Here is a 15,897-nt window from a genome sequence, read left to right on the forward strand (position 1 = left end):
GTCAGACTTTTTCCTCATGCAAGTGGACTGCGTGTCACACCCATGCGATTAAAGAGCCAGCCAAAGTCTGCTGCGGGCCCTTGTCACAAATGCCACGATGGCTGCGGCATGGGCCCAAGGTTAGCACAGCACCCTGGATCTACAAGAGTTCACGACAGAGAGAGGCGCAAATGTCTCCTGTCCAGTTGCTCCTTGCTTTCTTTAGGAAATGCTTCTTGCCATCATGCAACCAAATGCAATATTTTATAACAGAACTCGTCGCACGTGAAGCAGGAGAACGGGAACCTTGCTGGGAAATAAATGACCAGCAGAATACGTCACATAACTCACCTTCCAAAACAATGCAGGGACGTTTTAGAGCACATAGCGACATAAGGAAACATAGCCCTCCATTCAAAGCATGCATGCCAACTTAAGATTCTTTTTTTACCATGAAGTGTAGGCATGTAACAAAGAAATAATGATGTCGGCCTGGAAGTTGGGTCTTACACTCCTCATATACAGTGAGAGTCTGGAGCTGCAGAAAAGAGGCGATGTCAGTGGACTTTGCAGCTTTGCAGTGCAGCCCAAGTTCTGTCCCACACACTGAGGTCCAGCAAGCCATTTAATGCCCGTGCCCCCCCTCCCCCCCCCCCAACACACACACACGCACGCACGCACGCACGCACGCACGCACGCACGCACGCACGCACGCACGCACGCACGCACGCACGCACGCACACACACACACACACACACACACACACACACACACACACACACACACACACACACACACACACACACACACACACACACACACACACACACACACACACACACACACACACACACACACACACACACACACACACACACACACACACACACACACACACACACACACACACACACACACACACACACACACACACACACACACACACACACACACACACACACACACACACACACACACACACACACACACACACACACCATCTGAGTCGTTCACAACTCAACTGAGTTCTGCGGTGCTTCACGATTTCCAAAGGCTCTATAGCATTCTCTCCTCATACAGCAGCAATGCTGCTGCTGTTAAGTTCTGTTCTGAAACACTGGTTGAATCTTTGAAGCATGTAGCTGGGCTCTGCAAAGAATATTGTTAGCAATTACAAAAAGTGAGCTGAAATTATTACTGTGAGCTACTTTTCTAACAGGCGCCTACCTTCCTTTTCACTGCGTGGCAACACTATTTTTCGCTGGGTCTGTGCATCGTTGTCTGTTCACTCTTTATGTGCAGGTGCCATATATGCTGGTAATGATAAGAGTGTGAAACAGGCAACGCTGATGAAGGGTTTCAATTTCCTTTGAGGATAGCTGCTATTCTGCTAGTAGACTCCAAACCTGGGGAGCAGCCGACGAGACCAAATATGATTACTGGAGGCAGCACATTGTGTAGCCACATCAGCATCCGTCTAAACGCCCACTGCAGGGAAAAGGCCTCGGTCGTATCTTTCCAATTAACTCTGCCCTGAGCCAGCTGTGGTCACATCTTACCCCTGCAAACTTTTTTTTTTTTCGGAATTGACACTTTCTTTATTCTCAGAAACAGTACACAAACTGTTGGTTAGACCCATAGCCTTTACGGCTAGTGAGGGGTCCAAATACAACACAAGCACAATACTACCGCAGACCGTGTAAAATAAAAAACTTCAAGATTAACACACACAATTGATTCCTACATTTCCATGGAAATTAAATAGTGTTTTAAAGATGCTGAAAAGTTATTTTTTTCTTTAACTTCATTCGGGATTTCATTCCACACATGGGCTCCACTGTATTCTAGGAGTCTCCGGCCGTACATATTGTAACAAGGTGGTAAATTAAATAGATTGTTAGTTGCAGCTCTTGTTTGTTTCATTGGTAATCTAAATAAACTAAGGGGCAGGGGGTTGTTAGATTCTCGTCTGCCCACCATACTTTCATTGCCCCCTACTATGCTTGCCTTCCCTTCGAATCCATTCCGTTTACCCTTATTAAGGACCATCGGTTATATTGCCTTCGCATTATATGCCCTACCCATGCCACCTTCTTGATTTCAACTACGATGTCATCAACTCGTGTTTGTTCCCTGACCCACATGGCTCCCTTTCTATCTCTTAATGTTACCCCAATCACTTTCCTTTTCATAGCTCCCTGCATTGTCCTCAATTTAAGTACAACCATTTTCGTTAGCCTCCACGTTTATGCCCCATAGGTGAGTACTGGTAAGGTACAGCTGTTATATAATTTCCTCTTGAGGAATACTGGTAAATGGTTATTCATCAACTGTAGCCACATCTGCTACAGTAAATAAAAAAATATACACTATTTCATGTCTATGAAAATTCTTTAATGAAAGCAATTTTTTACCCACAATTTTTTTTTCTTTCAAATGATGCCGTGAAGGGACTGCATACGAGGGAACACATGTTAACATTTGGAAGGCATTTGAAACTCTCGAATGCCTCCGCAGTTCTCCGTTGCATCGAATGACAACTGAATCGCATGCCGCTGGAAAAAAAACTCTTGAAGCAGCACAAGATTGGCAGCTGAGTGGAATGACATTCAGTTCGACGGCACTCGTGCAGCACGCACATAAGGCTTCATTTCATCAATTATGCCACTGCAGCAATACTGCTCAATCATGTCTGCATTTTTTAAAATTCAAGGCAACTAACATCCACTCCCTCGCATACTTGATACTGTCACAGTGTTGGTGACAAGAAATAGGTCGCTCTCTAAAAGAACAGGAGCGGAGCCTACAAACTTGAACGTCTTTCAGTCTACCTCGCAATATGCACAGCCTTTGCCAAAATTATACAGTCCACGGGTCCTCCCTTCTGCAAGAGATTTGGGAGATGAAAAATTCAAGGCTCAAAAGCAAACCCCTTGAGCTACCGTAAAAACCGGACTATAGGTCGGACCGGAATATAGGTCGACCCCCCAACTAACCAATTCTAAAAATGAAAAAGATCTTTTTCAATGGGAAAAGTACCGAAAGACATCCTTACTTTGAAACAAATGCGACTCGAGAGGTTGCACAATGGTGACAGTATTTAATTTCATTTAAATGCTGCTTGTATGTACACCCGGCAAATTTTTTAACAATATCGCGCACCAATCGGCCCGCGTGTTTGTTTCTGGCACAGGCAAGTACGGTGCCGCAGAGCAAAGCCCTCCTCTTCATGAATCGCCGCAACCAGGATGGCGAGCCTTTGAATTGCGCCCTCGTGAGTCTAGAGGCACGCGCGATCTCTGCCGCTTTCACGCGGATGCATTCGGCAGTCACAGGCAGCGATCTTGCTCGCAGCGCAACGTTTCCTTCCTATTCTCGATACACTACGGTCTGCCCACGAAATGATGTTTTCTTCTGGTTGCTGCAAGTTGTAATACGCAGCTTCTGTCTCCGCCAGTACTGAATGCTCTTTTTGGATACTCCAAATTCGCGCTGTGCCGCCAGGTTCCCGTGAGCTTCCTCGTACTCAATCGTGTTTTTCTTGAAGGCGACGGTAAATTGCCGTTAGCTTCCGCTTTGCATCTACTGAAACGCAAAATGGCGGCACTGCTGCTGATGGCGATGGTGATGAAGGCTGCTGACTTCAGTCATCCATTGTTGCAAGACTTCCGTATTTTTTCCGCCAATGACCGGTATATAAGACGGGGGTCGACTTTTCACCATGGTTTTTTGAAAAAAAGTTCGACCTATATTCCGGTTTTTACGGTATATATCCTTTGTCAAAGGGAGGGTTTGCTTCTGGGCCACAACTCTCCTCCCTTCTCTAAAGGTAAAAGCTGAGTTCCAAAAAACAAAGGTGGCTGTTCCAATTCAGTGCCAGGTAGTGCTACTAAGAGGGGGCAAGACCAGGAGATAATTTTCTATTTTTGTTGATGTTTTTCTATTTACTTTATAATTTTGTATTTTATTTTCTTTGCACTATCCCCACTCCTTATTTATTATGTTATTATCAACTGTCCCAAAATTGATGCAACAGTACTACTTCTTAAAGAATAGTTGATAATTTAAAGTGTTCTGAATCACACACACACCTCATTAAGAGTTTGAATGTTGCAAACTGGGGCAAGCCAAGAACTTACATATCCCTGCAGAGGAATACATCCAGTATGCATCTAGTATACATGCAATAGATGCGCACTGCTACAATAGCATAAACCTCAACTTCAAGTTAAGAAGGGCTTTTAAGGGAGTCCAAAAGTCGCTGTTCGACCGTTGTCAAGGCGAACTCCATTATAACGACGTCTAACCACAGTTACACAGCTCTTTTGCCTGTTAAGTTTCACCCTTTGGCAGCATCAGTAAGAATGCACTCCACTCTAACCCAACTGCTACATTCTAGGCTGCTGAAATTTCATAACTGACTGATAGTTCACTCAGGAGTGACTAAAAATCTGTAGCCTGGGCATCGTGCACGAATAACTTCTGGTGCTTCATTTATGCCCGTGTGACGTTCCTGCTTTCGGGATTTCATCACGGCACAACCAACTCCATTGCTCAATGATGGGTCATGTTGATGTGAGGAGAAATAAGCTAACACAACGAATAATGTGTCAAAATATATCTGAATAAGGAAAGCCAAAGGCCTGCTCACTACTGAAGGCTACATCTATGGCTGCTGGGCAGCAGCGTCACTTATGCTTTGTCCCAGTCATAAAGTCTACGCCACCTCAGGACATTCATCTGTATACCTTGTCTACTAACACACCAGGAAGCTGCGGATGTCGTGTGACCAGTTTTGGTTGACTTGTTCCGGTCACGACTTAATTAAAACTTGTTGCACGATGTCTGCAACCTGCCGGTGTGAACGTGCCCTTGCAAGCACTGGAGGTTTGGGGATTTTCGCTCTTTCAATCCCTACAAATCATGTTGTGGGTGTCACCTTTACATCCAAGCACGTTCTTCCCTCTAGCCTGCCCACTGGGTGTTCCCCTCATGTGAGGAAAACGTTTTGTTACAGTGGAACCTTGATTATGCATCCCCCTTTCATGCGACGATCCACATTGTACAACAAATCACGGTGGGCCTAGAGAATCTTCCATAGGGATAATGCATTAAAAGCCTCCATTACGCGACAAAAAAATATGCTTCGCACAACGGCCAGCCGGAACAGTTCGGAAGAGAGACAGTGGCGGAGCACTTTATTGGCAGATATGACGCCAACAAAGCTGGTTCAAAATCACAATCAAGACTGAGACTTGTGCGCAAGGATGTTATCCGAGTGCAGGACTGCCTGCATTGACGGTTCTGCTGACGGCCCGAACTCAACTACGCATATGCAAACCGCAGCCGTCTTATGAGGCGGCTCACCTGGCCTGTTTTTTCCGCATGCTTCGCTGACGAAGGCATTAAGGAAATCAACTGTGCATTCACACCAGCATGAAGTAAGTCAATGTAGAAGCAGTAACACGATTAGAAAGTTCAATGATCACTTGCGGCTAGTTCGAAAGCGCTTTCCACTGCTGCTTCAAGTGCTGCGCAAGCTAGGCCTAGCGACACCGAGCAAGCCAGCGAGCCAGGAGCGAGTGGCACGCTGTCACCCAGCAGGCAGCACATCCCTGCGGAAAGCACGCCGTCGACACATTCAAGCCGCTGGCAAACATTGCATTTTTCTTTTTTCCTTTATGACGCGAATTGCTAGTTTACACATTGCTGTCTGCTGCGGAGTGACAGCAGTTCTAGAGAAAGTCTGCATAAAAAGACATATCGCTGGCATAGTCGTACTGCATGCCGCAAAACGTCTTCGAAGAGTCTGAGCAACCATATTTCTGGCACATCATTCAATCATCGTTTTCGAGGTGCTTGAGACATCTACTGAATGTGCAGAGACGGGAGCACACGTGCGCCTCGTCTAAAGTTGCCTCTTCGATGCAGAGAAGCCTGGCTGCACTTGGTCTCATAACTAATTCTCGCAGAACGAAAACGAGTGTTCCTGTAATGCACAGGGAAAAGAACTTTAATCAATTTTGGAAAGCCAAGTAGCGGACACGCGAATGCGTCACTTGTGGGAGATTTTAGATTATATGATGGTTTCACACTATCCTGAAGAGCCATACTTGGAAAAAAGTGCTTTGTGTTCATTCTGAAGCAGCACTCTTTTCGCTCGCACCATGGCCAGAGCACCAAGCATGGTCATGTCTCAGCAGTAGTGCTCTCTAACCCCCCCCCCCTTCCCCCCCCCCAAAAGCATGCCTCTCTCCCTGTCCTGTCTAGTGGGGGGGGGCCCTGCTCGTAATCCCACCCTGCCCCCGGATATGGACCAGTGTAGCTTCGGCTACTACGCTTTTCTGTTCTGGTGCAACACCAACAGTGAGATGGGTATGGTCGGGACCCATCCTCTGGGCTCATGAACCCCATGGGAGTGGCAGCAACCTCCCATGAGACTGTGAGGGCCAGTTGCACCCGCGAGGTCCAATGTATGAGCGGTGGCAGGGCTGGGTTTACACTCAGGATGGACTCATGGAATCCGGCACGGAAGGCATATACAAACTGTCAAAAAGGGTTTTCAAATACATGCTACCTCCCTCCGCATGTGGGGGCGTGCACGTCTGGCTACCGACGCGCTGGTTTCTGGTTCTAGGGAAACCAGGTCCGCGCAGCAGCGTTTACAGTAGCCGGGCTCTAAAACCGACACCTCAGGGAAACGGTCTTAGGCCTGCCGCAAGGCTGTAAAAGTCGTTGCAGAATGCCGAGGAAGGGGGTCGTAGTACGACCAAACGCAAAAAAAAAAAACGCTGATGTTGTGGAGTGCCGGCGGAATAGGCCCGGGTCATCTCGCCCTAAGCCAGGTTCTTGGTATGTGGCCCGGTCAGCCCTGCCTTTCTAGGGCTCCTTTGTAGGTGTGGAGCAAGCTAGGGGACAAAATAAGTGTGCGGTTGGTTGGTTGGAAGCACGGGTGGGTGGGTCCCCCCAGAGGTGTTAGGTCATGGTGCTGAGGGCTGGCGGTTTGGCTTAATTTGGTTTATGGGGGGTTTAACGTCCCAAAACGACTCAGGCTACGGGGACGCCGTAGCAAAGGGCTCCAGAAATTTCGACCACCTGGGGTTCTTTAACGCGCCCCGACATCACACAGTACACGGGCTTCTAGAATTTCGCTTCCACTGAAATTCATCCACCATGGCCGGGTTCAAACCTGCGTCTTTCAGGTCAGCAGCCGAGCGCCATAACCACAGAGCCACCCCGGCGGCGGGGTGGGCCGATAGGCTGACGATCTGAGCCTCTACTGGCCGGCTCTCATCATACATACTTCCAATGTCTGAAAAACCACGAAAAGCACTCAACAGCTAGTAGATAGTAGGTCTGAAACACCCGTGAGAGTCTGAATAACCGACAAACCTGGTGTGCGGTTGGAACGGGCTGCGGAACAAGGCGTCATGGAGGGGCCCCCAGGCAGCTTCCCACCCTCCCCCCTTGTTTATTTCTCCACCCATGGGTGGCAAAACTCACATTGCCATTGGGCCTCCTCTTTTATGCTATATTTGCATTCAGCCTGTCATACGTAAGTGGTGCAGGCAGGGGGCTTATTATTTTTCATTCTTTTAGGTCGCCCCAACCTACTGACTGTCCTGTCTAGCCTCAGCTGCAATGCCAAAAAAGTTGCCCCCTTGCACTGTACGCTGATGTTATTTATGAGATCCCCAGGGTTGTTGCAGTGTTCGACTGTATATACGCTTTTGCATGAATTGTCGCTTAGTGCTGGGCAGGGCCAGGTTCATTTCATTTCAGCATCTTAGGCTGGAGTATGTCTGGTTGGGTTTGAAATATACAAGTTGAGGAATACTGACACTGACCAACATTTTTTTAGCAACATATTGCTTGGTCTCAGTATTCTTCAACTTTAACTTCAGTATTTAAAGAGGTGCCTTACTCTCCTCAGGGCTCAGTGCCCTGATATCTTCATTCACGGCTTCTGGATTTGATGCATTCAAAAAGTCATTCTGGTATGTGTTATCGGCTAATTCTCCTGGAGACACCAACTGCTGACCTCTCCTGGTCTACGTCACCAGCAGAGGTGTGGCCGCTCTGATGGGCAAAACATGCAGCTGCTGATAGCATGGTGCGACAAGTCTGGCACCTGCCAAGGCGGCACAAATCCTGAGAAGGTGGTGAGGCAACGCAAAACCTGATATTTTGCACAGTAGGTCACGGTCCTTGACTTCACAATGTTTATCACAGTTCATCGGATTAATTGCGGCGTCATGAAAATTGGTCGACACCATTTGCTGGAGGGCCTCCTTTGAGGGGCATCTGCCATTTCATTCTTGAGTTGTATCAAACTATAGTAATGTTAGTTTAGTGTAATCCATGTCACAACAGATTTATATAATTAGTGTGCACAGTTCTCATAATCTTCACCACAGGACACAATGCCAATGGGCCACCAGCCTCATCAGGCACCGCAAAAATTTTTGAGACACAGTTGGAAAATCCGGCCTACAGATATATTTTCTCACGAGAGCTTCACATTCATACGATATGAACGCATGCATTGTGCCGTCGTGTTCAATCTCGTCCCATGGTTCTGCACCACTCTTGAGACTGATCACAAAATATGTGAGCGATTATGGATGGTCCGAATGCGAGCTGAGGCTATTTAGGGCGTTGTCGTTGATCGGTGCATGAGCCCTCCTTATGTCGGTCTTTTCTTGACTTGCGAGCACAAATGAGGCTTCTGAGTACGAATGAGGCTTCCGGCGGAACGCTCTCCAAGACTGTGTGCCGAGATATCTGGTATCAGGCACTCGAGCAGTACCATCAGGAGTGGTCGAGGCAAGGAGCACTTCCGGTGTGGTTGTTTCTTCAGCATATACCAAGCCTCAGACTATGGCCTGTTGACCGAGTAGCCCTCTTGAATTTTCTTGGTTGAAAAAACTTGGACTAAAACAGTTTTCTGAACGAAACTTTCTAGCTTCGTAGGGGAGGCTGGCCCCCTCCCAATCCTGTTAAACCTGTCCCTTATGTACCCCCTTTGCCAAAAGTAACTGAGCAACAGCGTTTTACTTCTCAACAGTTTAACAAAGCCTTCATGGCACCCCTAAAGATCGAAAGGTCTCAAAAACGTTAGGTCAATGGTTCACCTTACTTTACACAGATTCAGAGCTTAAGGGCTGCCATAAGTGCTTTGCTATGCAGCTAAGAAACGAACCACCATTGCCCGGTTACTTTTGGCAAAGACTGTACATACACTGCAAGTTAAAAGCAACCCTATCATTATTATTGTATAGAAAATATGGAAGTTCAAAAAGCAGGAAACCATACTTCAGTTTCCAGACTGACTGACTCTGGTGCCTCGCAAGACGGGTAAAAAATCGAAAAAGCACTAAAAGGCAAGTAAATGTTGCTTGCAAGACCAAAAAGAAGCTATAATAGGTATATTTTGTTACTGTCGACAAAATTTCAAAACAAAAATTAGTGCTCTTCGAACCGTGCGTGAGAGGAGTTATCTGATCAGATTAGAAAATATCTATGTGCAGCCTTAGTGCTTATAACACTGGTTGAGTGGGGTCTATCAATCAATTTCTTTTGGTGGGATGCAATCGACATTCATCGACATTCGTGCTAGCAGTTCAAGGGATTGAAACGGGGAGGGGGGTCTGCTGCTCCCCCTGTAGAAATGTTGGCCCCCTCCCTCAGTTCAAGAGTCCCTGGCTTGGTGTTTCTACATTTGAAGAATGGTACTTTTCAGACACAATGCCTCTAGAGTGACTGAATAATCTCTCTGGTGATGCCCTGGTGCACAATCACACTAAAGATGTGGTGACAACGCTCGGAAGTAGGACGCAGCCCTACAAGTTTTTACCTGTCTGCCAGTCTTTTTTCTCCTGGACAGACTTGCACCACAACACGAATAAGCCCCCAGAATAGACGCTGAGCATTATTTGATATTAAAAACGTTTATTTTCCAGCATTATTAATATTGTTTTTAAAAGACTCCAGTATTGTGACTTCCTATGGAAGTATGTGAACATGCATCTTGTCATTAGAGCCCACACTTTCGATGGAGTTAAGACGCAAAAGGTGTCCCTGTGCTGTGCGATGTCAGCGCAAAATGAAGAATCCCAGGTGGTCTGAATTAATCCGGATCCCTCCACCCACATGCTTGATGCACTAGCTTCCTAGAGCTCAAGCATGTCAAGACATCAGCAAAACTTTGTTACCAGGTTCTAGCTCTCAGGAAATTACAATACTTCAATTAATCAAATTCTCAGCATTCTGTTGTTCCTCCTGGTGTCTAAAACAAAAATCACATAAAAAAAAGAGACCAATGCTATCAACACATAATTCCATGAAGGATGCTAAAATACGCGATTTTTCCATGAATCACAAAGTGCTTAAGAATAATATCACATCCTCCACTGGGTACCACCGGTTTTGTAATGGGTACAAGATTTCCCCTGGCCTGGTGCTCGGCTTTCCTGGGGTGAACTGCTTGAGAAAATGGTCTTGGAACAAACCGTTGCACTGACGGCGCAGTGATTCGTTACACTGTCAAGCAGCCCTAAATCTGCCTCATGCAATAAAAGCCCACTTGTGGCTTCTCCCAGCCTGGTGCTCGGCTTTTCCGGGGTGAAATGTTTGGGAAAAGGGTCTTGGAACTAACTGTTGCATTGAAGGGCCAGTGATTCATTCCGCTGTCAAGTAGTAGTAGTAAAAACATTTACACTATATTCCACTTATAACGATATCAGATATATAATAATATATCGCTTATAACGATCACACTCTTTAGGTTTATCAATTGTCCCTTTGCCCCTATGTAAAAATAAACCGTATGTGACGATACAATTATCGGCGAAATAAGAGATACGATATGATTCTGGCCACCTGGATGGTGTTTACCACCAAAATTTGTCTGAAAGTTTGACAAAAAATAAAATAATTTCAAGCAAATCAGGTAAAACTCCCGAGAACAGGCCAGCGTTGCGAAAAACCATGAGGGAGCGTTGCCTACGGCCTTGGGAACCAAGCGCTACTGTCGTCACAATCACTAGCGGGAGGAGCTTACTCGCCCGCTACCGCGCAACACTGTCTCATACAAACGTAGTTTCCGCCCGAAATGGTTAAAATTGACTTTTTTTCTTAAAGTGTTCACTTTTCCTGCACATGCCCCCATTTCCCGCTCTCCACAACGCAGTCCTTGGCAGCGCGCGAAGATGCTCAGGGCCGATAACATCGTGGTCTGTTTATCTTTTGACGGGAGCTACGGAGGGGGTGGGGGTGGCTCGCTCAGAGCACTTGGTAGGGCGTCCAGACCTGCGCACCCCTGAAAGGAGAACTGGTGGCGGTGGCTACATGCATGGGAGAATACATAGGTCTGTTCTTTTCGCTTTTTTTTTTTGAGATCCAGATATAGTGATAATCAGTTATAATGATCGGATTTTCCGGTTTTCTCAATATTGTTATAAATGGACAGCACTGTATTTGGAAAGAGAAAAGTTAGGGCAGAGGGTTGGGGGAAAGATAGATTTGGAGCTGCAGTTGTCGGTCTTCCCTATTCCACGATCCCGTCAAGCAACCCTAAATCCGCCTCATGCGATGAAGCCCACTTGTGGCTTCCCCCGGCCTGTCGTTCGGCTTTTCCGGGGCTTCGGAAAAGGGTCTTGGACCAAACCGTTGCATTGACGGGCCAGTGATTCGTTCCACCGTCAAGCAACCCTAAATTCACCTAGTGCAGTAGAAGCCCACGAGACCGAAGCGATGTCCTTGGCGCAGAGCATCTGCCTTGCATTCGGGAGGTCTGGGTTTGATCCCCAGTGCTGCCAGATACCTACTGGTTTTCTAATGGGTACAAAATTTCCCCCGGCCAGGTGCTCGGCCTTTCTGGGATGAAATGCTTGGGAAAAGGGTCTTGGACCAAACTGTTGCATTGACGGGCCAGTGATTCGTTCCACCGTCAAGCAACCCTAAATCCACCTAGTGCGGTAGAAGCCCATGAGACCGAAGCGATGTCCTTGGCGCAGAGCATCTGCCTTGCATTCGGGAGGTCTGGGTTTGATCCCCAGTGCTGCCAGATACCTACTGGTTTTCTAATGGGTACAAAATTTCCCCCGGCCAGGTGCTCGGCCTTTCTGGGATGAAATGCTTGGGAAAAGGGTCTTGGACCAAACTGTTGCATTGACGGGCCAGTGATTCGTTCCACCGTCAAGCAACCCTAAATCCACCAAGAGCGGTAGAAGCCCATGAGACCGAAGCGATGTCCTTGGCGCAGAGCATCTGCCTTGCATTCGGGAGGTCTGGGTTTGATCCCCAGTGCTGCCAGATACCTACTGGTTTTCTAATGGGTACAAAATTTCCCCCGGCCAGGTGCTCGGCCTTTCTGGGATGAAATGCTTGGGAAAAGGGTCTTGGTCCAAACCGTTGCATTGACGGGCCAGTGATTCGTTCCACCGTCAAGCAACCCTAAATCCACCTAGTGCGGTAGAAGCCCATGAGACCGAAGCGATGTCCTTGGCGCAGAGCATCTGCCTTGCATTCGGGAGGTCTGGGTTTTTTCCCCAGTGCTGCCAGATACCTACTGGTTTTCTAATGGGTACAAAATTTCCCCCGGCCAGGTGCTCGGCCTTTCTGGGATGAAATGCTTGGGAAAAGGGTCTTGGACCAAACTGTTGCATTGACGGGCCAGTGATTCGTTCCACCGTCAAGCAACCCTAAATCCACCTAGTGCGGTAGAAGCCCATGAGACCGAAGCGATGTCCTTGGCGCAGAGCATCTGCCTTGCATTCGGGAGATATGGGTTTGATCCCCAGTGCTGCCAGATACCTACTGGTTTTCTAATGGGTACAAAATTTCCCCCGGCCAGGTGCTCGGCCTTTCTGGGATGAAATGCTTGGGAAAAGGGTCTTGGACCAAACTGTTGTATTGACGGGCCAGTGATTCGTTCCACCGTCAAGCAACCCTAAATCCACCTAGTGCGGTAGAAGCCCATGAGACCGAAGCGATGTCCTTGGCGCAGAGCATCTGCCTTGCATTCGGGAGGTCTGGGTTTGATCCCCAGTGCTGCCAGATACCTACTGGTTTTCTAATGGGTACAAAGTTTCCCCCGGCCAGGTGCTCGGCCTTTCTGGGATGAAATGCTTGGGAAAAGGGTCTTGGACCAAACTGTTGCATTGACGGGCCAGTGATTCGTTCCACCGTCAAGCAACCCTAAATCCACCTAGTGCGGTAGAAGCCCATGAGACCGAAGCGATGTCCTTGGCGCAGAGCATCTGCCTTGCATTCGGGAGGTCTGGGTTTGATCCCCAGTGCTGCCAGATACCTACTGGTTTTCTAATGGGTACAAAATTCCCCCCGGCCAGGTGCTCGGCCTTTCTGGGATGAAATGCTTGGGAAAAGGGTCTTGGACCAAACTGTTGCATTGACGGGCCAGTGATTCGTTCCACCGTCAAGCAACCCTAAATCCACCTAGTGCGGTAGAAGCCCACGAGACCGAAGCGATGTCCTTGGCGCAGAGCATCTGCCTTGCATTCGGGAGGTCTGGGTTTGATCCCCAGTGCTGCCAGATACCTACTGGTTTTCTAATGGGTACAAAATTTCCCCCGGCCAGGTGCTCGGCCTTTCTGGGATGAAATGCTTGGGAAAAGGGTCTTGGACCAAACTGTTGCATTGACGGGCCAGTGATTCGTTCCACCGTCAAGCAACCCTAAATCCACCAAGAGCGGTAGAAGCCCATGAGACCGAAGCGATGTCCTTGGCGCAGAGCATCTGCCTTGCATTCGGGAGGTCTGGGTTTTTTCCCCAGTGCTGCCAGATACCTACTGGTTTTCTAATGGGTACAAAATTTCCCCCGGCCAGGTGCTCGGCCTTTCTGGGATGAAATGCTTGGGAAAAGGGTCTTGGACCAAACTGTTGCATTGACGGGCCAGTGATTCGTTCCACCGTCAAGCAACCCTAAATCCACCTAGTGCGGTAGAAGCCCATGAGACCGAAGCGATGTCCTTGGCGCAGAGCATCTGCCTTGCATTCGGGAGATATGGGTTTGATCCCCAGTGCTGCCAGATACCTACTGGTTTTCTAATGGGTACAAAATTTCCCCCGGCCAGGTGCTCGGCCTTTCTGGGATGAAATGCTTGGGAAAAGGGTCTTGGACCAAACTGTTGTATTGACGGGCCAGTGATTCGTTCCACCGTCAAGCAACCCTAAATCCACCTAGTGCGGTAGAAGCCCATGAGACCGAAGCGATGTCCTTGGCGCAGAGCATCTGCCTTGCATTCGGGAGGTCTGGGTTTGATCCCCAGTGCTGCCAGATACCTACTGGTTTTCTAATGGGTACAAAGTTTCCCCCGGCCAGGTGCTCGGCCTTTCTGGGATGAAATGCTTGGGAAAAGGGTCTTGGACCAAACTGTTGCATTGACGGGCCAGTGATTCGTTCCACCGTCAAGCAACCCTAAATCCACCTAGTGCGGTAGAAGCCCATGAGACCGAAGCGATGTCCTTGGCGCAGAGCATCTGCCTTGCATTCGGGAGGTCTGGGTTTGATCCCCAGTGCTGCCAGATACCTACTGGTTTTCTAATGGGTACAAAATTCCCCCCGGCCAGGTGCTCGGCCTTTCTGGGATGAAATGCTTGGGAAAAGGGTCTTGGACCAAACTGTTGCATTGACGGGCCAGTGATTCGTTCCACCGTCAAGCAACCCTAAATCCACCTAGTGCGGTAGAAGCCCACGAGACCGAAGCGATGTCCTTGGCGCAGAGCATCTGCCTTGCATTCGGGAGGTCTGGGTTTGATCCCCAGTGCTGCCAGATACCTACTGGTTTTCTAATGGGTACAAAATTTCCCCCGGCCAGGTGCTCGGATTTTCTGGGATGAAATGCTTGGGAAAAGGGCCTTGGACCAAACTGTTGCATTGACGGGCTGGTGATTCGTTCCACCGTCAAGCAACCCTAAATCCACCTAGTGCGGTAGAAGCCCAGGAGACCGAAGCGATGTCCTTGGCGCAGAGCATCTGCCTTGCATTCGGGAGGTCTGGGTTTGATCCCCAGTGCTGCCAGATACCTACTGGTTTTCTAATGGGTACAAAATTTCCCCCGGCCAGGTGCTCGGCCTTTCTGGGATGAAATGCTAGGGAAAAGGGTCTTGGACCAAACTGTTGCATTGACGGGCCAGTGATTCGTTCCACCGTCAAGCAACCCTAAATCCACCTAGTGCGGTAGAAGCCCATGAGACCGAAGCGATGTCCTTGGCGCAGAGCATCTGCCTTGCATTCGGGAGGTCTGGGTTTGATCCCGAGTGCTGCCAGATACCTACTGGTTTTCTTATGGGTACAAAATTTCCCCCGGCCAGGTGCTTGGCCTTTCTGGGATGAAAAGCTTGGGAAAAGGGTCTTGGAACAAACTGTTGCATTGACGGGCCAGTGATTCGTTCCACCATCAGGCAACCCTAAATCCACCTAGTGCGGTAGAAGCCCATGAGACCGAAGCGATGTCCTTGGCGCAGAGCATCTGCCTTGCATTCGGGAGGTCTGGGTTGGATCCCCAGTGCCGCCAGATACCCACTGGTTTTCTAATGGGTACAAAATTTCCCCCGGCCTGATGTTCAGCTTTTCTCGGATGAAATGCATGGGAAAAGGGTCTTGGACCAAACAGTTGTGTTGACGGGGCAGTGATTCATTCCGCCTTCAAACAACTCTAAATCCACCTCGTGCGGAAAAAGCCTGCTTGTGGCCTTTTTTTTTCTCGCAAAGTCAGACAGCCGGAAAAACCGGACTTGCCCCAGACCGCAGTTATACTCTGAAGTTTCCTCTTCAAACGAAGGATGGTTTACAGCAGTGTTGAACCTGTATGTCTGTTGAGACACGCTGGTTAGAGCCTACAAGCTTGAGCTGAACTCTTCACTTCACAGTGAAACACAAACTACCTCAGCAG

At 48.4% G+C, this 15,897-nt stretch overlaps 1 protein-coding gene across 2 annotated transcripts in view; it reads right to left on the reverse strand.

Moving 5' to 3' along the window:
- wcy (WW domain-containing adapter protein with coiled-coil wacky) overlaps window positions 1–15,897 on the reverse strand; it is a 156,660-nt gene that overhangs the window by 1,109 nt on the left and 139,654 nt on the right. The window lies entirely within an intron of this gene.

Source organism: Amblyomma americanum, chromosome 1 (genome assembly GCF_052857255.1).
Source record: "Amblyomma americanum isolate KBUSLIRL-KWMA chromosome 1, ASM5285725v1, whole genome shotgun sequence".
Taxonomy (NCBI): domain Eukaryota; kingdom Metazoa; phylum Arthropoda; class Arachnida; order Ixodida; family Ixodidae; genus Amblyomma; species Amblyomma americanum.